This window comes from Stigmatopora nigra, unplaced genomic scaffold (genome assembly GCF_051989575.1).
Source record: "Stigmatopora nigra isolate UIUO_SnigA unplaced genomic scaffold, RoL_Snig_1.1 HiC_scaffold_24, whole genome shotgun sequence".
Taxonomy (NCBI): Eukaryota; Metazoa; Chordata; class Actinopteri; order Syngnathiformes; family Syngnathidae; genus Stigmatopora; species Stigmatopora nigra.
In genome coordinates, this window is record NW_027551603.1 from 777,785 (window position 1) to 798,067 (window position 20,283).

Below are 20,283 nucleotides of genomic sequence, written 5' to 3' on the forward strand. Positions count from 1 at the left end.
TTTGCAGATGGACACCCATGAAATGTCGAAAAAGATGCGGGGTATGATACTCACAGCACCTGGTATTCCCAAGCGGTCTCCCAATCAGGTACTAAACAGGCCGAACCATGCTTGGCTTCCGAGATCGGAGGATATCGGGCCTTTTCAGGGTGGTATGGCCGTGAGCGGTACTGCTCTTGCAGATGGACACCCATGAAATGTCGAAAAAGATGCGGGGTATGATGCTCACAGCACCTGGTATTCCCAAGCGGTCTCCCAATCAGGTACTAACCAGGCCGAACTATGCTTGGCTTTCGAGATCGGACGAGATCGGGCCTTTTCAGGGTGGTATGGCCGTGAGCGGTACTGCTCCTGCAGATGGACACCCATGAAATGTCGAAAAAGATGCGGGGCATGACGCTCACAGCACCTGGTATTCCCAAGCGGTCTCCCAATCAGGTACTAACCAGGCCAAACCATGCTTGGCTGCCAAGATCGGACAAGATCGGGCCTTTTCAGGGTGGTATGGCCGTGAGCGGTACTGCTCTTGCAGATGGACACCCATGAAATGTCGAAAAAGATGCAGGGTATGATGCTCACAGCACCTGATATTCCCAAACGGTCTCCCAATCAGGTACTAACCAGGCCGAACCATGCTTGGCTTCCGAGATTAGACAAGATCGGGCCTTTTCAGGGTGGTATGGCCGTGAGCAGTACTGCTCTTGCAGATGGACACCCATGAAATGTCGAAAAAGATGCGGGGTATGATGCTCACAGCACCTGGTATTCCCAAGCGGTCTCCCAATCAGGTACTAACCAGGCCGAACCATGCTTGGCTGCCGAGATCGGACGAGATCGGGCGAGATCGGGCCTTTTCAGGGTGGTATGGCCGTGAGTTGTACTGCTTTTGCAGATGGACACCCATGAAATGTCGAAAAAGATGCGGGGTATGATGCTCACAGCACCTGGTATTCCCAAGCGGTCTCCCAATCAGGTACTAAACAGGCCGAACCATGCTTGGCTGCCGAGATCGGACGAGATCGGGCCTTTTCAGGGTGGTATGGCCGTGAGCGGTACTGCTCTTGCAGATGGACACCCATGAAATGTCGAAAAAGATGCGGGGTATGATGCTCACAGCACCTGGTATTCCCAAGCGGTCTCCCAATCAGATACTAACCAGGCCGAACGATGCTTGGCTTCCGAGATCGGACGAGATCGGGCCTTTTCAGGGTGGTATGGCCGTGAGCGGTACTGCTATTGCAGATGGACACCCATGAAATGTCGAAAAAGATGCGGGGTATGATGCTCACTGCACCTGGTATTCCCAAGCGGTCTCCCATTCAGGTACTAACCTGGCCGAATCATGCTTGGCTGCTGAGATCGGACGAGATCAGGCCTTATCAGGGTGGTATGGCCGTGAGAGGTACTGCTCTTGCAGATGGACACCCATGAAATGTCGAAAAAGATGCGGGGTATGATGCTCACAGCACCTGGTATTCCCAAGCGGTCTCCCAATCAGGTACTAACCAGGCCGAACCATGCTTGGCTTCCGAGATCGGACGAGATCGGGCCTTTTCAGGGTGGTATGGCCGTGAGCGGTACTGCGCATGCAGATGGACACCCATGAAATGTCGAAAAAGATGCGGGGTATGACGCTCACAGCACCTGGTATTCCCAAGCGGTCTCCCATTCAGGTACTAAACAGGCCGAACCATGCTTGGCTTCCGAGATCGGACGAGATCGGACGAGATCGGGCCTTTTCAGGGTGGTATGGCCGTGAGCGGTACTGCTCTTGCAGATGGACACCCATGAAATGTCGAAAAAGATGCGGGGTATGATGCTCACTGCACCTGGTATTCCCAAGCGGTCTCCCAATCAGGTACTAACCAGGCCGAACCATGCTTGGCTTCCGAGATCGGACGAGATCGGGCCTTTTCAGGGTGGTATGGCCGTGAGCGGTACTGCTCATGCAGATGGACACCCATGAAATGTCGAAAAAGATGCGGGGTATGATGCTCACAGCACCTGGTATTCGCAAGCGGTCTCCCAATCAGGTACTGACCAGGCCGGACCATACTTGGCTTCCGAGATCGGACGAGAACGGGCCTTTTCAGGGTGGTATGGCCGTGAGCGGTACTGTACTAGCAGATGGACACCCATGAAATGTCGAAAAAGATGCGGGGTATGATGCTCACAGCACCTGGTATTCCCAAGCGGTCTCCCAATCAGGTACTAACCAGGCCGAACCATGCTTGGCTGCCGAGATCGGACGAGAGCGGGCGAGATCGGGCCTTATCAGGGTGGTATGGCCGTGAGCGGTACTGCTCTTGCAGATGGACACCCATGAAATGTCGAAAAAGATGCGGGGTATGATGCTCACAGCACCTGGTATTCCCAAGCGGTCTCCCAATCAGGTACTAACCAGGCCGGACCATGCTTGGCTTCCGAGATCGGACGAGATCGGGCCTTTTCAGGGTGGTATGGCCGTGAGCGGTACTGCTCCTGCAGATGGACACCCATGAAATGTCGAAAAAGATGCGGGGTATGATGCTCACAGCACCTGGTATTCCCAAGCGGTCTCCCAATCAGGTACTAACCAGGCCGAACCATGCTTGGCCTCCGAGATCGGACTAGATCGGGCCTTTTCAGGGTGGTATGGCCGTGAGCGGTACTGCGCTAGCAGATGGACACCCATGAAATGTCGAAAAAGATGCGGGGTATGATGCTCACAGCACCTGGTATTCCCAAGCGGTCTCCTAATCAGGTACTGACCAGGCCGAACCATGCTTGGCTTCCGAGATCGAACGAGATCGGGCCTTTTCAGGGTGGTATGGCCGTGAGCGGTACTGTACTAGCAGATGGACACCCATGAAATGTCGAAAAAGATGCGGGGTATGATGCTCACAGCACCTGGTATTCCCAAGCGGTCTCCCAATCAGGTACTAACCAGGCCGAACCATGCTTGGCTGCCGAGATCGGACGAGATCGGACGAGATCGGGCCTTTTCAGGGTGGTATGGCAGTGAGCGGTACTGCTCTTGCAGATGGACACCCATGAAATGTCGAAAAAGATGCAGGGTATGATGCTCACAGCACCTGGTATTCCCAAGCGGTCTCCCAATCAGGTACTAAACAGGCCGAACCATGCTTGGCTTCCGAGATCAGACGAGATCGGGCCTTTTCAGGGTGGTATGGCCGTGAGCGGTACTGCACTAGCAGATGGACACCCATGAAATGTCGAAAAAGATGCGGGGCAAGATGCTCACAGCACCTGGTATTCCCAAGCGGTCTCCCAATCAGGTACTAACCAGGCCGAAACATGCTTGGCTTCCGAGATCGGATGAGATTTGGCCTTTTCAGGGTGGTATGGCCATGAGCGGTACTGCTATTGCAGATGGACACCCATGAAATGTCGAAAAAGATGCGGGGTATGATGCTCACAGCACCTGGTATTCCCAAGCGGTCCCCCAATCAGGTACTAAACAGGCCGAACCATGCTCGGCTTCCGAGATCGGACGAGATCGGGCGAGATCGGGCCTTATCAGGGTGGTATGGCCGTGAGCGGTACTGCTCTTGCAGATGGACACCCATGAAATGTCGAAAAAGATGCGGGGTATGATGCTCACAGCACCTGGTATTCCCAAGCGGTCTCCCAATCAGGTACTAACCAGACCGAACCATGCTTGGCTTCCGAGATCGGACGAGATCGGGCCTTTTCAGGGTGGTATGGCCGTGAGCGGTACTGCTCTTGCAGATGGACACCCATGAAATGTCGAAAAAGATGCGGGGTATGATGCTCACAGCACCTGGTATTCCCAAGCGGTCTCCCAATCAGGTACTAACCAGGCCGAACCATGCTTGGCTTCCGAGATCGGACGAGATCGGGCCTTTTCAGGGTGGTATGGCCATGAGCGGTACTCTCCTTGCAGATGGACACCCATGAAATGTCGAAAAAGATGCGGGGTATGATGCTCACAGCACCTGGTATTCCCAAGCGGTTTCCCAATCAGGTACTAACCAGGCCGAACCATGCTTGGCTGCCGAGATCGGACGAGATCGGGCGAGATCGGGCCTTATCAGGGTGGTATGGCTGTGAGCGGTACTGCTCTTGCAGATGGACACCCATGAAATGTCGAAAAAGTTGCAGGGTATGATGCTCACAGCACCTGGTATTCCCAAGCGGTCTCCCAATCAGGTACTAACCAGGCCGAACGATGCTTGGCTGCCGAGATCGGACGAGATCGGACGAGATCGGGCCTTTTCAGGGTGGTATGGCCGTGAGCGGTACTGCACTAGCAGATGGACACCCATGAAATGTCGAAAAAGATGCGGGGTATGATGCTCACAGCACCTGGTATTCCCAAGCGGTCTCCCAATCAGGTACTAAACAGGCCGAACCATGCTTGCTGCCGAGATCGGACGAGATCGGGCCTTTTCAGGGTGGTATGGCCGTGAGCGGTACTGCACTAGCAGATGGACACCCATGAAATGTCGAAAAAGATGCGGGGTATGATGCTCACAGCACCTGGTATTCCCAAGCGGTCTCCCAATCAGGTACTAACCAGGCCGGACCATGCTTGGCTTCTGAGATCGGATGAGATCGGGCCTTTTCAGGGTGGTATGGCCGTGAGCGGTACTGTTCTTGCAGATGGACACCCATGAAATGTCGAAAAAGATGCGGGGTATGATGCTCACGGCACCTGGTATTCCCAAGCGGTCTCCCAATCAGGTACTAACCAGGCCGTACCATGCTTGGCTTCCGAGATCGAACGAGATCGGGCCTTTTCAGGGTGGTATGGCCGTGAGCGGTACTGCACTTGCAGATGGACACCCATGAAATGTCGAAAAAGATGCGGGGTATGATGCTCACAGCACCTGGTATTCCCAAGCAGTCTCCCAATCAGGTACTAACCAGGCCAAACCATGCTTGGCTTCCGAGATCGGACGAGATCGGGCCTTTTCGGGGTGGTATGGCCGTGAGCGGTACTGCTTTTGCAGATGGACACCCATGAAATGTCGAAAAAGATGCGGGGTATGATACTCACAGCACCTGGTATTCCCAAGCGGTCTCCCAATCAGGTACTAAACAGGCCGAACCATGCTTGGCTTCCGAGATCGGAGGATATCGGGCCTTTTCAGGGTGGTATGGCCGTGAGCGGTACTGCTCTTGCAGATGGACACCCATGAAATGTCGAAAAAGATGCGGGGTAAGATGCTCACAGCACCTGGTATTCCCAAGCGGTCTCCCAATCAGGTACTAACCAGGCCGAACTATGCTTGGCTTTCGAGATCGGACGAGATCGGGCCTTTTCAGGGTGGTATGGCCGTGAGCGGTACTGCTCCTGCAGATGGACACCCATGAAATGTCGAAAAAGATGCGGGGCATGACGCTCACAGCACCTGGTATTCCCAAGCGGTCTCCCAATCAGGTACTAACCAGGCCAAACCATGCTTGGCTGCCAAGATCGGACAAGATCGGGCCTTTTCAGGGTGGTATGGCCGTGAGCGGTACTGCTCTTGCAGATGGACACCCATGAAATGTCGAAAAAGATGCAGGGTATGATGCTCACAGCACCTGATATTCCCAAACGGTCTCCCAATCAGGTACTAACCAGGCCGAACCATGCTTGGCTTCCGAGATTAGACAAGATCGGGCCTTTTCAGGGTGGTATGGCCGTGAGCAGTACTGCTCTTGCAGATGGACACCCATGAAATGTCGAAAAAGATGCGGGGTATGATGCTCACAGCACCTGGTATTCCCAAGCGGTCTCCCAATCAGGTACTAACCAGGCCGAACCATGCTTGGCTGCCGAGATCGGACGAGATCGGGCGAGATCGGGCCTTTTCAGGGTGGTATGGCCGTGAGTTGTACTGCTTTTGCAGATGGACACCCATGAAATGTCGAAAAAGATGCGGGGTATGATGCTCACAGCACCTGGTATTCCCAAGCGGTCTCCCAATCAGGTACTAAACAGGCCGAACCATGCTTGGCTGCCGAGATCGGACGAGATCGGGCCTTTTCAGGGTGGTATGGCCGTGAGCGGTACTGCTCTTGCAGATGGACACCCATGAAATGTCGAAAAAGATGCGGGGTATGATGCTCACAGCACCTGGTATTCCCAAGCGGTCTCCCAATCAGATACTAACCAGGCCGAACGATGCTTGGCTTCCGAGATCGGACGAGATCGGGCCTTTTCAGGGTGGTATGGCCGTGAGCGGTACTGCTATTGCAGATGGACACCCATGAAATGTCGAAAAAGATGCGGGGTATGATGCTCACTGCACCTGGTATTCCCAAGCGGTCTCCCATTCAGGTACTAACCTGGCCGAATCATGCTTGGCTGCTGAGATCGGACGAGATCAGGCCTTATCAGGGTGGTATGGCCGTGAGAGGTACTGCTCTTGCAGATGGACACCCATGAAATGTCGAAAAAGATGCGGGGTATGATGCTCACAGCACCTGGTATTCCCAAGCGGTCTCCCAATCAGGTACTAACCAGGCCGAACCATGCTTGGCTTCCGAGATCGGACGAGATCGGGCCTTTTCAGGGTGGTATGGCCGTGAGCGGTACTGCGCATGCAGATGGACACCCATGAAATGTCGAAAAAGATGCGGGGTATGACGCTCACAGCACCTGGTATTCCCAAGCGGTCTCCCATTCAGGTACTAAACAGGCCGAACCATGCTTGGCTTCCGAGATCGGACGAGATCGGACGAGATCGGGCCTTTTCAGGGTGGTATGGCCGTGAGCGGTACTGCTCTTGCAGATGGACACCCATGAAATGTCGAAAAAGATGCGGGGTATGATGCTCACAGGACCTGGTATTCCCAAGCGGTCTCCCAATCAGGTACTAACCAGGCCGAACCATGCTTGGCTTCCGAGATCGGACGAGATCGGGCCTTTTCAGGGTGGTATGGCCTTGAGCGGTACTGCTCTTGCAGATGGACACCCATGAAATGTCGAAAAAGATGCGGGGTATGATGCTCACAGCACCTGGTATTCCCAAGCGGTCTCCCAATCAGGTACTAAACAGGCCGAACCATGCTTGGCTTCCGAGATCGGACGAGATCGGGCCTTTTCAGGGTGGTATGGCCGTGAGCGGTACTGCTCTTGCAGATGGACACCCATGAAATGTCGAAAAAGATGCGGGGTATGATGCTCACAGCACCTGGTATTCCCAAGCGGTCTCCCAATCAGGTACTAACCAGGCCGTACCATGCTTGGCTGCCGAGATCGGACGAGATCGGGCGAGATCGGGCCTTTTCAGGGTGATATGGCCGTGTGCGGTACTGCTCTTGCAGATGGACACCCATGAAATGTCGAAAAAGATGCGGGGTATGATGCTCACAGCACCTGGTATTCCCAAGCGGTCTCCCAATCAGGTACTAAACAGGCCGAACCATGCTTGGCTTCCGAGATCGGACGAGATCGGGCCTTTTCAGGGTGGTATGGCCGTGAGCGGTACTTCTCTTGCAGATGGACACCCATGAAATGTCGAAAAAGATGCGGGGTATGATGCTCACAGCACCTGGTACTCCCAAGCGGTCTCCCAATCAGATACTAACGAGGCCGAACCATGCTTGGCTTCCGAGATCGGACGAGACCGGACGAGATCGGGCCTTTTCAGGGTGGTATGGCCGTGAGTGGTACTGCTCTTGCAGATGGACACCCATGAAATGTCGAAAAAGATGCGGGGTATGATGCTCACAGCACCTGGTATTCCCAAGCGGTCTCCCAATCAGGTACTAAACAGGCCGAACCATGCTTGGCTTCCGAGATCGGACGAGATCGGGCCTTTTCAGGGTGGTATGGCCGTGAGCGGTACTGCTCTTGCAGATGGACACCCATGAAATGTCGAAAAAGATGCGGGGTATGATGCTCACAGCACCTGGTATTCCCAAGCGGTCTCCCAATCAGGTACTAACCAGGCCGTACCATGCTTGGCTGCCGAGATCGGACGAGATCGGGCGAGATCGGGCCTTTTCAGGGTGATATGGCCGTGAGCGGTACTGCTCTTGCAGATGGACACCCATGAAATGTCGAAAAAGATGCGGGGTATGATGCTCACAGCACCTGGTATTCCCAAGCGGTCTCCCAATCAGGTACTAAACAGGCCGAACCATGCTTGGCTTCCGAGATCGGACGAGATCGGGCCTTTTCAGGGTGGTATGGCCGTGAGCGGTACTGCTTTTACAGATGGACACCCATGAAATGTCGAAAAAGATGCGGGGTATGATGCTCACAGCACCTGGTATTCCCAAGCGGTCTCCCAATCAGGTACTAACCAGGCCGAACCATGCTTGGCTTCCGAGATCGGACGAGATCGGGCCTTTTCAGGGTGGTATGGCCGTGAGCGGTACTTCTCTTGCAGATGGACACCCATGAAATGTCGAAAAAGATGCGGGGTATGATGCTCACAGCACCTGGTATTCCCAAGCGGTCTCCCAATCAGGTACTAACCAGGCCGAATCTTGCTTGGCTTCCGAGATCGGACGAGATCGGGCCTTTTCAGGGTGGTATGGCCGTGAGCGGTACTGCTCTTGCAGATGGACACCCATGAAATGTCGAAAAAGATGCGGGGTATGATGCTCACAGCACCTGGTATTCCCAAGCGGTCTCCCAATCAGGTACTAACCAGGCCGAACCATGCTTGGCTGCCGAGATCGGACGAGATTGGGCCTTATCAGGGTGGTATGGCCGTGAGCGGTACTCTTCATGCAGATGGACACCCATGAAATGTCGAAAAAGATGCGGGGTATGATGCTCACAGCACCTGGTATTCCCAAGCGGTCTCCCAATCAGGTACTAACCAGGCCGAACCATGCTTGGCTGCCGAGATCGGACGAGATCGGGCGAGATCGGGCCTTATCAGGGTGGTATGGCCGTGAGCGGTACTGCTCTTGCAGATGGACACCCATTAAATGTCGAAAAAGATGCGGGGTATGATGCTCACAGCACCTGGTATTCCCAAGCGGTCTCCCAATCAGGTACTAACCAGGCCGAACCATGCTTGGCTGCAGAAATCGGACGAGATAGGGCCTTTTCAGGGTGGTATGGCCGTGAGCGGTACTGCACTAGCAGATGGACACCCATGAAATGTCGAAAAAGATGCGGGGTATGATGCTCACAGCACCTGGTATTCCCAAGCGGTCTCCCAATCAGGTACTAAACAGGCCGAACCATGCTTGGCTTCCGAGATCGGACGAGATCGGACCTTTTCAGGGTGGTATGGCCGTGAGCGGTACTGCTCATGCAGATGGACACCCATGAAATGTCGAAAAAGATGCGGGGTATGATGCTCACAGCACCTGGTATTCCCAAGCGGTCTCCCAATCAGGTACTAACCAGGCCGAACCATGCTTGGCTTCCGAGATCGGACGAGATCGGGCCTTTTCAGGGTGGTATGGCCGCGAGCGGTACCGCTATTGCAGATGGACACCCATGAAATGTCGAAAAAGATGCGGGGTATGATGCTCACAGCACCTGGTATTCCCAAGCGGTCTCCCAATCAGGTACTAACCAGGCCGAACTATGCTTGGCTTCCGAGATCGGACGAGATCGGGCCTTTTCAGGGTGGTATGGCCGTGAGCAATACTGCTCTTGCAGATGGACACCCATGAAATGTCGAAAAAGATGCGGGGCATGGTTCTCACAGAACCTGGTATTCCTAAGCGGTCTCCCAATCAGATACTAACCAGGCCGAATCATGCTTGGCTTCCAAGATCGGACGAGATCGGACGAGATCGGGCCTTTTCAGGGTGGTATGGCCGTGAGTGGTACTGCTCTTGCAGATGGACACCCATGAAATGTCGAAAAAGATGCGGGGCATGGTTCTCACAGCACCTGGTATTCCCAAGCGGTCTCCCAAACAGGTACTAAACAGGCCGAACCATGCTTGGCTTCCGAGATCGGGCGAGATCAGGCCTTTTCAGGGTGGTATGGCTGTGAGCGGTACTGTTCATGCAGATGGACACCCATGAAATGTCGAAAAAGATGCGGGGCATGGTTCTCACAGCACCTGGTATTCCCAAGCGGTCTCCCAATCAGGTGCTAACCAGGCCGAACCATGCTTGGATTCCGAGATCGCACGAGATCGGGCCTTTTCAGGGTGGTATGGCCGTGAGCGGTACTGCACTAGCAGATGGACACTGTCAGGTTCATTAATAATTACCTTCGTCCGTAATTATCAATAACTGCAGGAAGACATCTTATTCAATTATTGACATTTAATTAAATAGAAATGGATACAACAGATAAAAGCCTCCGGAGGGGAGCGTTACAGCAAGTGTCACCTTACAACTTCCGAACGTCTTCCCGAATAGACGTTTTCGTCCCATTCTTATGGTCACAAGTTACAGAGTTGTTGATCATTCCATCACGTATGAGTAAAAACAACATCTGGGACTACAATAACAATCAAAGTATTTTACTAATAACAAAAACAGGGACTAGACCTAACAACATGTAGATTAGAGTAATTATACAACCTCCTTGACCTAAGAATCATATAATATAATCATAATCATATAATCGTTACATACAGAAAAACCCGAAGTGTACGGTTACATAACGATAACAATATTCTTGTTATTGTCCGAATAGCCCTGTCCTCGTCACCAAGGGCCCACCAAATCTCAAGGACCCAGATTGGGTGGATTGTTTGTATAACCATCCTGGAACAGGCTGTCCCGGTTAAAGATGACTTGGTGTGACCTCAACACTTTTGAAAAACAGAAAGAGAATGATTTAACAAAGTAATGAATTCATACAGAGAAAAGAAAGAGAATGATTTAATAAAGAAATGAATTAATATAACTATTATAATAGTAAAACAGAACAAACCCAACATTCCCCCGTTTTTATAATATGTATGTTATTAGTCATTTCTTAGTAATCACTAAATGGTAATGTCGGGTGACTGTGATTTTTCCCGCCTACTCCTTACTCCCATGGCTGGTCTGAAAGAGAAAAAACATAATTATATTCGTCCAATTGGTCCTCGGATTTACCGTACTCCTGGACCTCACTGCTTTCCCCAAACCGTCCCATAAGATACAACTCATGTACTTTAGAATTTGTAGGGGCAATTGCAGTAGTTATAAGTCGGCTTAGCAAGGAGCGCAAACAGGGGATACTACATCACCCACACAATGTTAGGATAGCGGTAATTGTGCCTATAGTAACCACGAAGGATGTAGCCAAATCTTTAGATTTTCCAAAGGTCTTATCCCACCAATCTGACAATGCGGACGTATCTACTCCAGAGTGCTCTTGCATATTGCAGTTCAGTGTTTGCAGGCCAGTAATGGCCCTGGTGAGAGATCCACTGGGTGACGCGTTGTTCGGTATGAAGGTGCAACATTGTTTTCCAAACATTGCACACACGCCCCCTGTTTCAAGGATCATATCCACCGCTATGCGATTCTGGAACGCCATCAGACTGGTAGCTGCCAGTTGTTCCTTCATGGCCACAAATCCCTGTTCAGTATAATTTCCAAGTTTTGAACATTGTAATGTAAGTAATTTATTCTATCCACATTTTTGTTTGGGGTGATTAGAAGGAAGATAGACTCCCAACCTGCTGCGATCTGATTAGCCAGCTTATACTCATCTGGTACGCCCCAGGGGATGCCAATCGCATCAATGTATGTTGGATCTCCTTCCCTCCATGCCTCTCGACGATGTCGGGAGGGTCGACCCTTCAGCCGAATTATGAGCCGCCAATTGTATCTCCTCCACTGTGGATGGAAAAACAGACATCGGTAAGAGCAGTGAGACCAAAGTACCTAGTCCTGCCGCGTTTCGGCAGGAGTCGTATAATTTATCTACCACCCCGCCACCATAGGCCAGAACGTGGTATCAGGGGTGTAGTTTGTTTTAGAACGCCGGTACACCACGTCATTTATCGCCCCCAGCTTCAGACCATGCCCTGTAAGGTTTAAGCAGGTAAAATGATTAAACAGTGGAAAAATTGACTTCCTATTTACTGCGTAACAGGATAAACACTGTTTCAATATATTTTTTTTTTTTCTTGCCAAGTAGGACACGTTTTTTCATTTGTAAAAACACTTTTCCCCAAAAGAATGGTGATTGAGGGAGTTGTTAGACCCCATCGTTTTTTCCCTTGTCTGGTAGGTTATCCTAATCTTTTGTAAGATGGTTTAGTCTCAATTGAAACTATATGGAGACGTCAAACCCAATATAAAAGAGTTCCCTATAGTTTTATGGTATTGCTTGCTGAGCAATAATCTTTTCAATTAATATTGGTGTTTCCCGTATTTTATTAAGTCAGAAAGTTTATTTTACCCGTCCCCTCAATGTTTCAATTGAGACCACCCTTTTACCAAAGTAGCTCCACCTAGTGCTTGTCCTCTTTACACTCCATTAACAGCGCCCAATTATCCCCCGTTTGGGAAATCCCTGTTTCAGAAATACATTTTCACAGGTTAATATGTCAGTCCAAGCTTTCCAATCTTGACCAATTTCTGCAACAAGGCTTTTCCCAATCTTCAATTTTTTGCTGTTAATGTACCACACATATTTCCCACCATAGATTGCCCCTTTGTATGGCAACCGGGACGTCGCCGAGTCCAAATATATATTTTCATTTTGGAAATTTGATTTAGTAGGTAATGTTAATTAAATGTAAATGTGTATGTTTCTCGGTTTACCCTCCCGTAAGAAGGTGTATCCTCAATTGAAACGCCTCCGCCTTTTTCTCCAACTGGAGAAAACAACCCTACTGTGGAAAGGAATAGAATCACAATCATCATTAATCTCATTGCCCCAAAAGCAATAATTGTTTTCAACATGACTTTTTGTCTTTGTTTAGGGAGTTTTCCTCTTGAAACGTTTCAATTTAGACAACCTTCTTACTGTGGGAAAGGTGCATCCGTGTCCCCTTTCAGTAACAAGGACCCTCCCACTTTGCGTTGCTCCGATGTTTCTTCTTTTATGCTGCTTATCAGCATCCAGTCTTCAAGAATCACCGTCGCTTCGTCCGTTTCCTGTTAAGAAGCAAAATCTCCCTCTGATAGTCTAAATTTGGTGTGTGCGTTTTTTTTTCTCTGATAGATTCGCCTCATCATCCAATTGTCATTGTGTGGTGAATAATAACAATTTGTAAGGTCTACCAAACAGGACTTCATATAAGGTCCGCCAATTGTGGATGGTAGACAACTATTATATTAACAAAATGGGAGCCATTATCACTATAAATAGTTTCTGGAATTCCATATCGTGGAATGATATCCATATGATCTAATAAAATAAAATAAAATCTATATGTATTTTTTTGAAATGGATATGTGGGCATGCATATAGATTTAAACCCTAAGCCTTGTAGTGCCGTTGTAGCAAGGCCACCTCCCCCTTGTCGAGACATAGGTCTTCCCTTGACTCAAGCCCAAATTATTTTCTTTATTGATCTTTTATTGATAGATTATGTCTCGGTGGTCTGCCAATCAAAAAACACAAAAAGACAAACTATCATTCACGCTCACACTCATAAAAAAAAGAATTTAGTGTGTTCAACCAGTCTAGCATCCATAATTTCATTTTGTGGGAGTAAACTGGAGTACCCGGAGAAAATCCACAAATTCTCGAGGACGCCATGAATACCCCACATTCCGGAAAGTCTGGATCCACCCCGCATTCATTAGTAGATCCTTTAATATACACACCCCCACTCTAGCATTTTAACCGTTTGTAAAAAATTTCCTTCAAGTTTCACACAAAGTTATATCCTCTTTAATGCTATCAGTTTAGCTGTTTGTTCCCCGAATTGAGGTGGCAATAGTTTCACATCTAAGGTTTTTATTTTCACAGCCGCCATGACCTAATGGCCCCCTGTCAGGTTTTTGGAAAATCCCAATTTCCTCTAATAGCATGCCAATCACCTTTTAATGCGGCCATCCAATTTTGTTTCTACTTGTTTCAGGTGATAAGATAATCTCCCCCATTTGTAAAACAAATTCATCCACGCCTAATTTATACAACATGACGCCTACTTGTTTTAGATATGGGGTCCCCAATTTCCCAAAATTTCCCAGAATTAATGTACTACCACATCCTGTCAAAAACCCAAAACGACTAACATAACCTGTTTCTAAGCCAGATTCTGGAATTTGGAGAATTTCTCCTTTCCCTCCCTTATCTAAGCTTGTTATTGCCACTCGTTATCACTGTAACATTCAGGCGTATTAACCCCATCGTTGCTAAAGTTCTCACCAATTTGCATGCCCTTAAAGCAGTAAAAAGCAACGTTATTTGGTTGTATCAATTGACCAATGCTTATCCAATCCGTAATATCCTTAAAGTCACCAATATGACCTGTGACAAAGCATATTTCCTCCCGCCAGGACAACAGACAATGTTCTTTCAAGTGCACTTTGAAAAACATTCCATGTTACTCCATTCTTAGGGAAAATATGCTCATCCTAAACCAATTATTTTATTTACAATTCACCTAATTATTTGGATGAATGCCATGAATTTTATCATGCCACTATTGCATTGTAAATTTCCCATCTGATGTCGTTAACAGCCAAATAATTCAATACCTACTATACTTTGTAAATCACCTCATATGATGTTTACTTAAGACAAGAGTCATTTCCCATAGCCTGTTACCAAAACAAAAATCTACAACAATTAAATTAGAGAAATCAACCTTTTGTTAGACAATTCCTAATTACAAACTTTAATGTTTTAAAAACCTTATCGTCACCAATATACCATAATTTTGTAAATTTTGTCATCCTGGCCTTTTTTTCTTTTAAACAGCCAACCTCCTGGATTAAAGTATTTTGAATAATCAAAAAATTCTGAAATAGTATTAATATTATTTTATCCTCCAAAAGCTAGTTTCCTTTAACTAAGAGCCCTTTGAAATCCACAATTGCTCAAAAATGACTATTTTGGTCTATTTCCCAAATCCAAAGCTTTTTACCAAATCAACCTTTTACTAAACAGATTTTCTATCCTCTTAATACATTTCATTTTAAAACCCAAAATATCAATGCGAAAGCATCCGCATAACCTTGCATTTCTTGCAGACCATGTATTGTTCTTATTCTGAAAAGTCCAAACAGAAAACGCAATTAGCCGTTAACTATGACCTCCACTCTTGCTGCGAAAACAGCATTGTTATCTTATGTTTACAAACCAGCTTTTTCCCTGTGCCCAAATACAACGCTTTTTAGAGAAGACAACCATTAAAACGTCAAATTAACCCCTCTTCCGATATTCAACTACATCACAATATTTTTCCAAGACCCCATATATCCAGAATATGTATGCTGCAAGCACAACAATATGGCAAAAACCCATTTTCTGCCCTCAAGTTTGCTTCAGCACCCCCAAGGCCAATTATTATTATTATAATGTCTTCACGGAAGGGATCACAAAATTTTAGTTGTTTACACGGTCCGAACGCTCCCGAAAGCCCAACACAGTTAAATCGTCTGCCCCGCGGCCCACATGTTTCACTCCCATCTAATCAGCAGCCGCTGCACCAGAAACGCTTCCCCCGCAGTTGACACATTTTTTGGCAAGTCTAGAGCATAATAAAAACACAGGTGACATTCCCTGCTAAAATTTAAATGATCATTTTGTATATATTCTTTTGTCTTTTTAAACACCATCTTCCCGTTAGCGGACGGGATCAAAAACCAAGCTGCAATAAGCCATCACATTGCTGTAAATTGACAGTACATATAGGTTATATTAACAAAGCACCACCCGCACTTGGAAATAACCATTCTAATTGTTGTTATACAAGCCCAAGCATCACAAAAAAAACCCAATTTATTGTAATCACAAAACGTCATACCCGGATTAACCAAATCAAATACCAGTGTCCCCATTAATTTTCTAGCTCCCTTTATTTTTGTTAAACTTCCTCCGCGCCCGTCACCTATCTCGGTAAATATTTTCCCCGTCAGCCGAGGAGGCCCCGCTATTTTTTCCTTACCAAACAGTACTTTCCCGCAGCCACGGTCTTAAATATATCCCCGTTATCCGAGGGAGCCCCCACTATTTTCCCAAAATAGTATTTTTAACTTCTCCCCGGCCTTATTTTGCCATTAGTGTCTGTGGAACAAGCTGTTACACTTTCATCCACTCACATATTATTTATATATGTATATTACCTCTATGCATTAGTGCATATATTATCCTGCATTCTATGCATTTTAAGCTGGCCAGCAAACCCATATTTATTTATCCATAAATATAGCTGTGTAATATTTTTAAAGCGCTTTGTCTTTCCAATTTTTTCCAATCCTTACAAGTTAGACGTATTTTTTGGATCGTCATCCAAACCCGCCTTACAACACGTGTTTCCCATATTTTACTTTTATTTTTTGTAGTGAGTTCGTGTGCCTCACACAGTTAACTCTATTATTTATTATTATTATTAATATTATTATTATCTATTCGACTGTATCGACTGTATCTCCTAGGCCTTTCCTAATTTTACTGCAGAAACCACACAAACACCATACAACGTATATTCGTGCCTACCCTTTAGACACAGGACACTCCCCGGCCCCAATATTGTATCTCTAGTACAATATATTCGTGCCTACCCCTGAGACACAGGACACTTTCCAGCAAAGTGCCCCACCGTACCTGCCATTGACTAGTATAAACACAGGGTTTTATCGCCGTCACCCAGGACGCGAAACCAGCCCAACAATGGACCTCACATACAATGTCCCTTTAACGCATTTGGAAACACCTTCACAACATGCAGACATTAATGTGGACTTACCCGAGATCCATCAGATGTCTCCCTCCAGCAGGAAAAGTCTTCAACCGCCGAGAATCCAGGCGCCCCCGTCGAAAAACTCCGGCCCACCAAGGGTTTTGAAGACGCCGTGCGCACGGTCACTTACCAGATGTCGAACAGCAGCGCCTGGGTTCTCGCTCCGGTATATTGACCTCCATGGCTCAGAAGGACCAAAATGTCAGGTTCATTAATAATTACCTTCGTCCATAATTATCAATAACTGCAGGAAGACATCTTATTCAATTATTGACATTTAATTAAATAGAAATGGATACAACAGATAAAAGCCTCCGGAGGGGAGCGTTACAGCAAGTGTCACCTTACAACTTCCGAACGTCTTCCCGAATAGACGTTTTCGTCCCATTCTTATGGTCACAAGTTACAGAGTTGTTGATCATTCCATCACGTATGAGTAAAAACAACATCTGGGACTACAATAACAATCAAAGTATTTTACTCATAACAAAAACAGGGACTAGACCTAACAACATGTAGATTAGAGTAATTATACAACCTCCTTGACCTAAGAATCATATAATATAATCATAATCATATAGTCGTTACATACAGAAAAACCCGAAGTGTACGGTTACATAACGATAACAATATTCTTGTTATTGTCTGAATAGCCCTGTCCTCGTCACCAAGGGCCCACCAAATCTCAAGGACCCAGATTGGGTGGATTATCTGTAAAACCATCCTGGAACAGGCTGTCCAGGTTAAAGATGACTTGGTGTGACCTCAACACTTTTGAAAAACAGAAAGAGAATGATTTAACAAAGTAATGAATTAATACAGAGAAAAGAAAGAGAATGATTTAATAAAGAAATGAATTAATATAACTATTATAATAGTAAAACAGAACAAACCCAACAGACACCCATGAAATGTCGAAGAAGATGCGGGGTATGATGCTCACAGCACTTGGTATTCCCAAGCGGTCTCCCAATCAGGTACTAACCAGGCCGAACCATGCTTGGCTTCCGAACTCGGACGAGATCGGGCCTTTTCAGGGTGGTATGGCCGTGAGCGGTACTGCTTTTGCAGATGGACACCCATGGAATGTCGAAAAAGATGCGGGGTATGAAGCTCACAGCACTTGGTATTCCCAAGCGGTCTCCCAATCAGGTACTAACCAGGCCGAACTATGCTTGGCTTCCGAGATCGGACGAGATCGGGCCTTTTCAGGGTGGTATGGCCGAGAGCGGTACTGCTTTTGCAGATGGACACCCATGAAATGTCGAAAAAGATGCGGGGTATGAAGCTCACAGCACTTGGTATTCCCAAGCGGTCTCCCAATCAGGTACTAACCAGGCCGAACCATGCTTGGCTTCCGAGATCGGACGAGATCGGGCCTTTTCAGGGTGGTATGGCCATGTGAGCGGTACTGCTCTTGCAGATGGACACCCATGAAATGTCGAAAAAGATGCGGGTTATGATGCTCACAGCACCTGGTATTCCCAAGCGGTCTCCCAATCAGGTACTAACCAGGCCGAACCATGCTTGGCTTCCGAGATCGGGCGAGATCGGGCCTTTTCAGGGTGGTATGGCCGTGAGCGGTACTGCACTAGCAGATGGACACCCATGAAATGTCGAAAAAGATGCGGGGTATGATGCTCACAGCACCTGGTATTCCCAAGCGATCTCCCAATCAGGTACTAACCAGGCCGAACCATGCTTGGCTTCCGAGATCGGGCGAGATCGGGCCTTTTCAGGGTGGTATGGCCGTGAGCGGTACTGTTCTTGCAGATGGACACCCATGAAATGTCGAAAAAGATGCGGGGTATGATGCTCACAGCACCTGGTATTCCCAAGCGGTCTCCCAATCAGGTACTAACCAGGCCGAACCATGCTTGGCTTCCGAGATCGGACGAGATCGGGCCTTTTCAGGGTGGTATGGCCGTGAGCGGTACTGCATTAGCAGATGGACACCCATGAAATGTCGAAAAAGATGCGGGGTATGATGCTCACAGCACCTGGTATTCCCAAGCGGTCTCCCAATCAGGTACTAACCAGGCCGAACCATGCTTGGCTTCCGGGATCGGACGAGATCGGGCCTTTTCAGGGTGGTATGGCCGTGAGCGGTACTGCACTAGCAGATGGACACCCATGAAATGTCGAAAAAGATGCGGGGTATGATGCTCACAGCACCTGGTATTCCCAAACGGTCTCCCAATCAGGTACTAACCAGGCCGAACCATGCTTGGCTTCCGAGATCGGACGAGATCGGGCCTTTTCAGGGTGGTATGGCCGTGAGCGGTACTGCTTTTGCAGATGGACACCCATGAAATGTCGAAAAAGATGCGGGGTATGATGCTCACAGCACCTGGTATTCCCAAGCGGTCTCCCAATCAGGTACTAACCAGGCCGAACCATGCTTGGCTTCCGGGATCGGACGAGATCGGGCCTTTTCAGGGTGGTATGGCCGTGAGCGGTACTGCACTAGCAGATGGACACCCATGAAATGTCGAAAAAGATGCGGGGTATGATGCTCACAGCACCTGGTATTCCCAAACGGTCTCCCAATCAGGTACTAACCAGGCCGAAACATGCTTGGCTTCCGAGATCGGGCGAGATCGGGCCTTTTCAGGGTGGTATGGCCGTGAGCGGTACTGCTTTTGCAGATGGACACCCATGAAATGTCGAAAAAGATGCGGGGTATGATGCTCACAGCACGTGGTATTCCCAAGCGGTCTCCCAATCAGGTACTATCCAGGCCAAACCATGCTTGGCTGCCGAGATCGGACGAGATCGGACGAGATCGGGCCTTTTCAGGGTGGTATGGCTGTGAGCGGTACTGCACTAGCAGATGGACACCCATGAAATGTCAAAAAAGATGCGGGGTATGATGCTCACAGCACGTGGTATTCCCAAGCGGTCTCCCAATCAGGTACTAACCAGGCCGAATCATGCTTGTCTTCCGAGATCGGGCGAGATCGGGCCTTTTCAGGGTGGTATGGCCGTGAGCGGTGCTGCACTAGCAGATGGACACCCATGAAATGTCGAAAAAGATGCGGGGTATGATACTCACAGCACCTGGTATTCCCAAGCGGTCTCCCAATCAGGTACTAACCAGGCCGAACCATGCTTGGCTTCCGAGATCGGACTAAATAGGGCTTTTTCAGGGTGGTATGGCCGTGAGCAGTACTGCTCCTGCAGATGGACACCCATGAAATGTCGAAAAAGATGCAGGGTATGATGCTCACAGCGCCTGGTATTCCGAAGCGGTCTCCCAATCAGGTACTAAACAGGCCGAACCATGCTTGGCTGCCGAGATCGGACGAGATCGGGCCTTTTCAGGGTGGTATGGCCGTGAGCGGTACTGCACTAGCAGATGGACACCCATGAAATGTCGAAAAAGATGCGGGGTATAATGCCCACAGCACCTGGTATTCCCAAGCGGTCTCCCAATCAGGTACTAACCAGGCCGAACCATGCTTGGCTGCCGAGATCGGACGAGATCGGGCCTTTTCAGGGTGGTATGGCCGTGAGCGGTACTGCTTTTGCAGAT

General features: G+C 48.6%; 70 pseudogenes; all 70 read right to left on the reverse strand.

The window, feature by feature from the left end:
• Positions 1–47: 47 nt before the first annotated feature.
• LOC144184403 (5S ribosomal RNA) lies at positions 48–166 on the reverse strand (annotated as a pseudogene).
• A 56-nt stretch (positions 167–222) lies between these two features.
• Positions 223–341, reverse strand: LOC144190562 (5S ribosomal RNA; annotated as a pseudogene).
• Positions 342–397: 56 nt separating this feature from the next.
• LOC144191877 (5S ribosomal RNA) lies at positions 398–516 on the reverse strand (annotated as a pseudogene).
• Positions 517–572: 56 nt separating this feature from the next.
• On the reverse strand, positions 573–691 carry LOC144184111 (5S ribosomal RNA; annotated as a pseudogene).
• A 56-nt stretch (positions 692–747) lies between these two features.
• On the reverse strand, positions 748–876 carry LOC144183816 (5S ribosomal RNA; annotated as a pseudogene).
• Positions 877–932: 56 nt separating this feature from the next.
• On the reverse strand, positions 933–1,051 carry LOC144188722 (5S ribosomal RNA; annotated as a pseudogene).
• Positions 1,052–1,107: 56 nt separating this feature from the next.
• LOC144191244 (5S ribosomal RNA) lies at positions 1,108–1,226 on the reverse strand (annotated as a pseudogene).
• Positions 1,227–1,282: 56 nt separating this feature from the next.
• On the reverse strand, positions 1,283–1,401 carry LOC144183843 (5S ribosomal RNA; annotated as a pseudogene).
• Positions 1,402–1,457: 56 nt separating this feature from the next.
• On the reverse strand, positions 1,458–1,576 carry LOC144189526 (5S ribosomal RNA; annotated as a pseudogene).
• Positions 1,577–1,632: 56 nt separating this feature from the next.
• LOC144182786 (5S ribosomal RNA) lies at positions 1,633–1,761 on the reverse strand (annotated as a pseudogene).
• Positions 1,762–1,817: 56 nt separating this feature from the next.
• Positions 1,818–1,936, reverse strand: LOC144188966 (5S ribosomal RNA; annotated as a pseudogene).
• Positions 1,937–1,992: 56 nt separating this feature from the next.
• On the reverse strand, positions 1,993–2,111 carry LOC144185002 (5S ribosomal RNA; annotated as a pseudogene).
• A 56-nt stretch (positions 2,112–2,167) lies between these two features.
• On the reverse strand, positions 2,168–2,296 carry LOC144184923 (5S ribosomal RNA; annotated as a pseudogene).
• Positions 2,297–2,352: 56 nt separating this feature from the next.
• On the reverse strand, positions 2,353–2,471 carry LOC144182710 (5S ribosomal RNA; annotated as a pseudogene).
• Positions 2,472–2,527: 56 nt separating this feature from the next.
• On the reverse strand, positions 2,528–2,646 carry LOC144191628 (5S ribosomal RNA; annotated as a pseudogene).
• Positions 2,647–2,702: 56 nt separating this feature from the next.
• On the reverse strand, positions 2,703–2,821 carry LOC144190638 (5S ribosomal RNA; annotated as a pseudogene).
• Positions 2,822–2,877: 56 nt separating this feature from the next.
• Positions 2,878–3,006, reverse strand: LOC144184965 (5S ribosomal RNA; annotated as a pseudogene).
• A 56-nt stretch (positions 3,007–3,062) lies between these two features.
• LOC144188125 (5S ribosomal RNA) lies at positions 3,063–3,181 on the reverse strand (annotated as a pseudogene).
• Positions 3,182–3,237: 56 nt separating this feature from the next.
• LOC144185059 (5S ribosomal RNA) lies at positions 3,238–3,356 on the reverse strand (annotated as a pseudogene).
• A 56-nt stretch (positions 3,357–3,412) lies between these two features.
• On the reverse strand, positions 3,413–3,541 carry LOC144186239 (5S ribosomal RNA; annotated as a pseudogene).
• Positions 3,542–3,597: 56 nt separating this feature from the next.
• Positions 3,598–3,716, reverse strand: LOC144188226 (5S ribosomal RNA; annotated as a pseudogene).
• Positions 3,717–3,772: 56 nt separating this feature from the next.
• LOC144185561 (5S ribosomal RNA) lies at positions 3,773–3,891 on the reverse strand (annotated as a pseudogene).
• A 56-nt stretch (positions 3,892–3,947) lies between these two features.
• On the reverse strand, positions 3,948–4,076 carry LOC144184322 (5S ribosomal RNA; annotated as a pseudogene).
• A 56-nt stretch (positions 4,077–4,132) lies between these two features.
• On the reverse strand, positions 4,133–4,261 carry LOC144185668 (5S ribosomal RNA; annotated as a pseudogene).
• Positions 4,262–4,317: 56 nt separating this feature from the next.
• Positions 4,318–4,435, reverse strand: LOC144182164 (5S ribosomal RNA; annotated as a pseudogene).
• Positions 4,436–4,491: 56 nt separating this feature from the next.
• On the reverse strand, positions 4,492–4,610 carry LOC144189045 (5S ribosomal RNA; annotated as a pseudogene).
• A 56-nt stretch (positions 4,611–4,666) lies between these two features.
• Positions 4,667–4,785, reverse strand: LOC144182228 (5S ribosomal RNA; annotated as a pseudogene).
• A 56-nt stretch (positions 4,786–4,841) lies between these two features.
• Positions 4,842–4,960, reverse strand: LOC144189681 (5S ribosomal RNA; annotated as a pseudogene).
• Positions 4,961–5,016: 56 nt separating this feature from the next.
• Positions 5,017–5,135, reverse strand: LOC144184405 (5S ribosomal RNA; annotated as a pseudogene).
• Positions 5,136–5,191: 56 nt separating this feature from the next.
• LOC144190564 (5S ribosomal RNA) lies at positions 5,192–5,310 on the reverse strand (annotated as a pseudogene).
• Positions 5,311–5,366: 56 nt separating this feature from the next.
• Positions 5,367–5,485, reverse strand: LOC144191878 (5S ribosomal RNA; annotated as a pseudogene).
• Positions 5,486–5,541: 56 nt separating this feature from the next.
• Positions 5,542–5,660, reverse strand: LOC144184113 (5S ribosomal RNA; annotated as a pseudogene).
• Positions 5,661–5,716: 56 nt separating this feature from the next.
• LOC144183817 (5S ribosomal RNA) lies at positions 5,717–5,845 on the reverse strand (annotated as a pseudogene).
• A 56-nt stretch (positions 5,846–5,901) lies between these two features.
• On the reverse strand, positions 5,902–6,020 carry LOC144188723 (5S ribosomal RNA; annotated as a pseudogene).
• Positions 6,021–6,076: 56 nt separating this feature from the next.
• On the reverse strand, positions 6,077–6,195 carry LOC144191245 (5S ribosomal RNA; annotated as a pseudogene).
• A 56-nt stretch (positions 6,196–6,251) lies between these two features.
• Positions 6,252–6,370, reverse strand: LOC144183845 (5S ribosomal RNA; annotated as a pseudogene).
• Positions 6,371–6,426: 56 nt separating this feature from the next.
• On the reverse strand, positions 6,427–6,545 carry LOC144189538 (5S ribosomal RNA; annotated as a pseudogene).
• A 56-nt stretch (positions 6,546–6,601) lies between these two features.
• LOC144182787 (5S ribosomal RNA) lies at positions 6,602–6,730 on the reverse strand (annotated as a pseudogene).
• Positions 6,731–6,786: 56 nt separating this feature from the next.
• LOC144182632 (5S ribosomal RNA) lies at positions 6,787–6,905 on the reverse strand (annotated as a pseudogene).
• A 56-nt stretch (positions 6,906–6,961) lies between these two features.
• Positions 6,962–7,080, reverse strand: LOC144187512 (5S ribosomal RNA; annotated as a pseudogene).
• A 56-nt stretch (positions 7,081–7,136) lies between these two features.
• On the reverse strand, positions 7,137–7,265 carry LOC144185683 (5S ribosomal RNA; annotated as a pseudogene).
• Positions 7,266–7,321: 56 nt separating this feature from the next.
• On the reverse strand, positions 7,322–7,440 carry LOC144187513 (5S ribosomal RNA; annotated as a pseudogene).
• Positions 7,441–7,681: 241 nt separating this feature from the next.
• Positions 7,682–7,800, reverse strand: LOC144187515 (5S ribosomal RNA; annotated as a pseudogene).
• Positions 7,801–7,856: 56 nt separating this feature from the next.
• LOC144184016 (5S ribosomal RNA) lies at positions 7,857–7,985 on the reverse strand (annotated as a pseudogene).
• Positions 7,986–8,041: 56 nt separating this feature from the next.
• Positions 8,042–8,160, reverse strand: LOC144187516 (5S ribosomal RNA; annotated as a pseudogene).
• A 56-nt stretch (positions 8,161–8,216) lies between these two features.
• LOC144189550 (5S ribosomal RNA) lies at positions 8,217–8,335 on the reverse strand (annotated as a pseudogene).
• Positions 8,336–8,391: 56 nt separating this feature from the next.
• On the reverse strand, positions 8,392–8,510 carry LOC144188410 (5S ribosomal RNA; annotated as a pseudogene).
• A 56-nt stretch (positions 8,511–8,566) lies between these two features.
• Positions 8,567–8,685, reverse strand: LOC144191523 (5S ribosomal RNA; annotated as a pseudogene).
• Positions 8,686–8,741: 56 nt separating this feature from the next.
• On the reverse strand, positions 8,742–8,870 carry LOC144182651 (5S ribosomal RNA; annotated as a pseudogene).
• A 56-nt stretch (positions 8,871–8,926) lies between these two features.
• Positions 8,927–9,045, reverse strand: LOC144185958 (5S ribosomal RNA; annotated as a pseudogene).
• A 56-nt stretch (positions 9,046–9,101) lies between these two features.
• On the reverse strand, positions 9,102–9,220 carry LOC144189856 (5S ribosomal RNA; annotated as a pseudogene).
• Positions 9,221–9,276: 56 nt separating this feature from the next.
• LOC144187280 (5S ribosomal RNA) lies at positions 9,277–9,395 on the reverse strand (annotated as a pseudogene).
• A 56-nt stretch (positions 9,396–9,451) lies between these two features.
• On the reverse strand, positions 9,452–9,570 carry LOC144188428 (5S ribosomal RNA; annotated as a pseudogene).
• A 241-nt stretch (positions 9,571–9,811) lies between these two features.
• Positions 9,812–9,930, reverse strand: LOC144184622 (5S ribosomal RNA; annotated as a pseudogene).
• A 56-nt stretch (positions 9,931–9,986) lies between these two features.
• On the reverse strand, positions 9,987–10,105 carry LOC144182747 (5S ribosomal RNA; annotated as a pseudogene).
• A 7,579-nt stretch (positions 10,106–17,684) lies between these two features.
• LOC144182105 (5S ribosomal RNA) lies at positions 17,685–17,803 on the reverse strand (annotated as a pseudogene).
• A 56-nt stretch (positions 17,804–17,859) lies between these two features.
• LOC144182589 (5S ribosomal RNA) lies at positions 17,860–17,978 on the reverse strand (annotated as a pseudogene).
• Positions 17,979–18,034: 56 nt separating this feature from the next.
• Positions 18,035–18,153, reverse strand: LOC144182972 (5S ribosomal RNA; annotated as a pseudogene).
• A 58-nt stretch (positions 18,154–18,211) lies between these two features.
• On the reverse strand, positions 18,212–18,330 carry LOC144188451 (5S ribosomal RNA; annotated as a pseudogene).
• A 56-nt stretch (positions 18,331–18,386) lies between these two features.
• Positions 18,387–18,505, reverse strand: LOC144190579 (5S ribosomal RNA; annotated as a pseudogene).
• A 56-nt stretch (positions 18,506–18,561) lies between these two features.
• On the reverse strand, positions 18,562–18,680 carry LOC144189562 (5S ribosomal RNA; annotated as a pseudogene).
• A 56-nt stretch (positions 18,681–18,736) lies between these two features.
• LOC144189500 (5S ribosomal RNA) lies at positions 18,737–18,855 on the reverse strand (annotated as a pseudogene).
• A 56-nt stretch (positions 18,856–18,911) lies between these two features.
• Positions 18,912–19,030, reverse strand: LOC144182932 (5S ribosomal RNA; annotated as a pseudogene).
• Positions 19,031–19,086: 56 nt separating this feature from the next.
• On the reverse strand, positions 19,087–19,205 carry LOC144189501 (5S ribosomal RNA; annotated as a pseudogene).
• Positions 19,206–19,261: 56 nt separating this feature from the next.
• On the reverse strand, positions 19,262–19,380 carry LOC144182084 (5S ribosomal RNA; annotated as a pseudogene).
• A 56-nt stretch (positions 19,381–19,436) lies between these two features.
• Positions 19,437–19,565, reverse strand: LOC144186044 (5S ribosomal RNA; annotated as a pseudogene).
• Positions 19,566–19,621: 56 nt separating this feature from the next.
• Positions 19,622–19,740, reverse strand: LOC144185013 (5S ribosomal RNA; annotated as a pseudogene).
• Positions 19,741–19,796: 56 nt separating this feature from the next.
• LOC144185499 (5S ribosomal RNA) lies at positions 19,797–19,915 on the reverse strand (annotated as a pseudogene).
• A 56-nt stretch (positions 19,916–19,971) lies between these two features.
• On the reverse strand, positions 19,972–20,090 carry LOC144181984 (5S ribosomal RNA; annotated as a pseudogene).
• A 56-nt stretch (positions 20,091–20,146) lies between these two features.
• LOC144188242 (5S ribosomal RNA) lies at positions 20,147–20,265 on the reverse strand (annotated as a pseudogene).
• Positions 20,266–20,283: the final 18 nt, after the last annotated feature.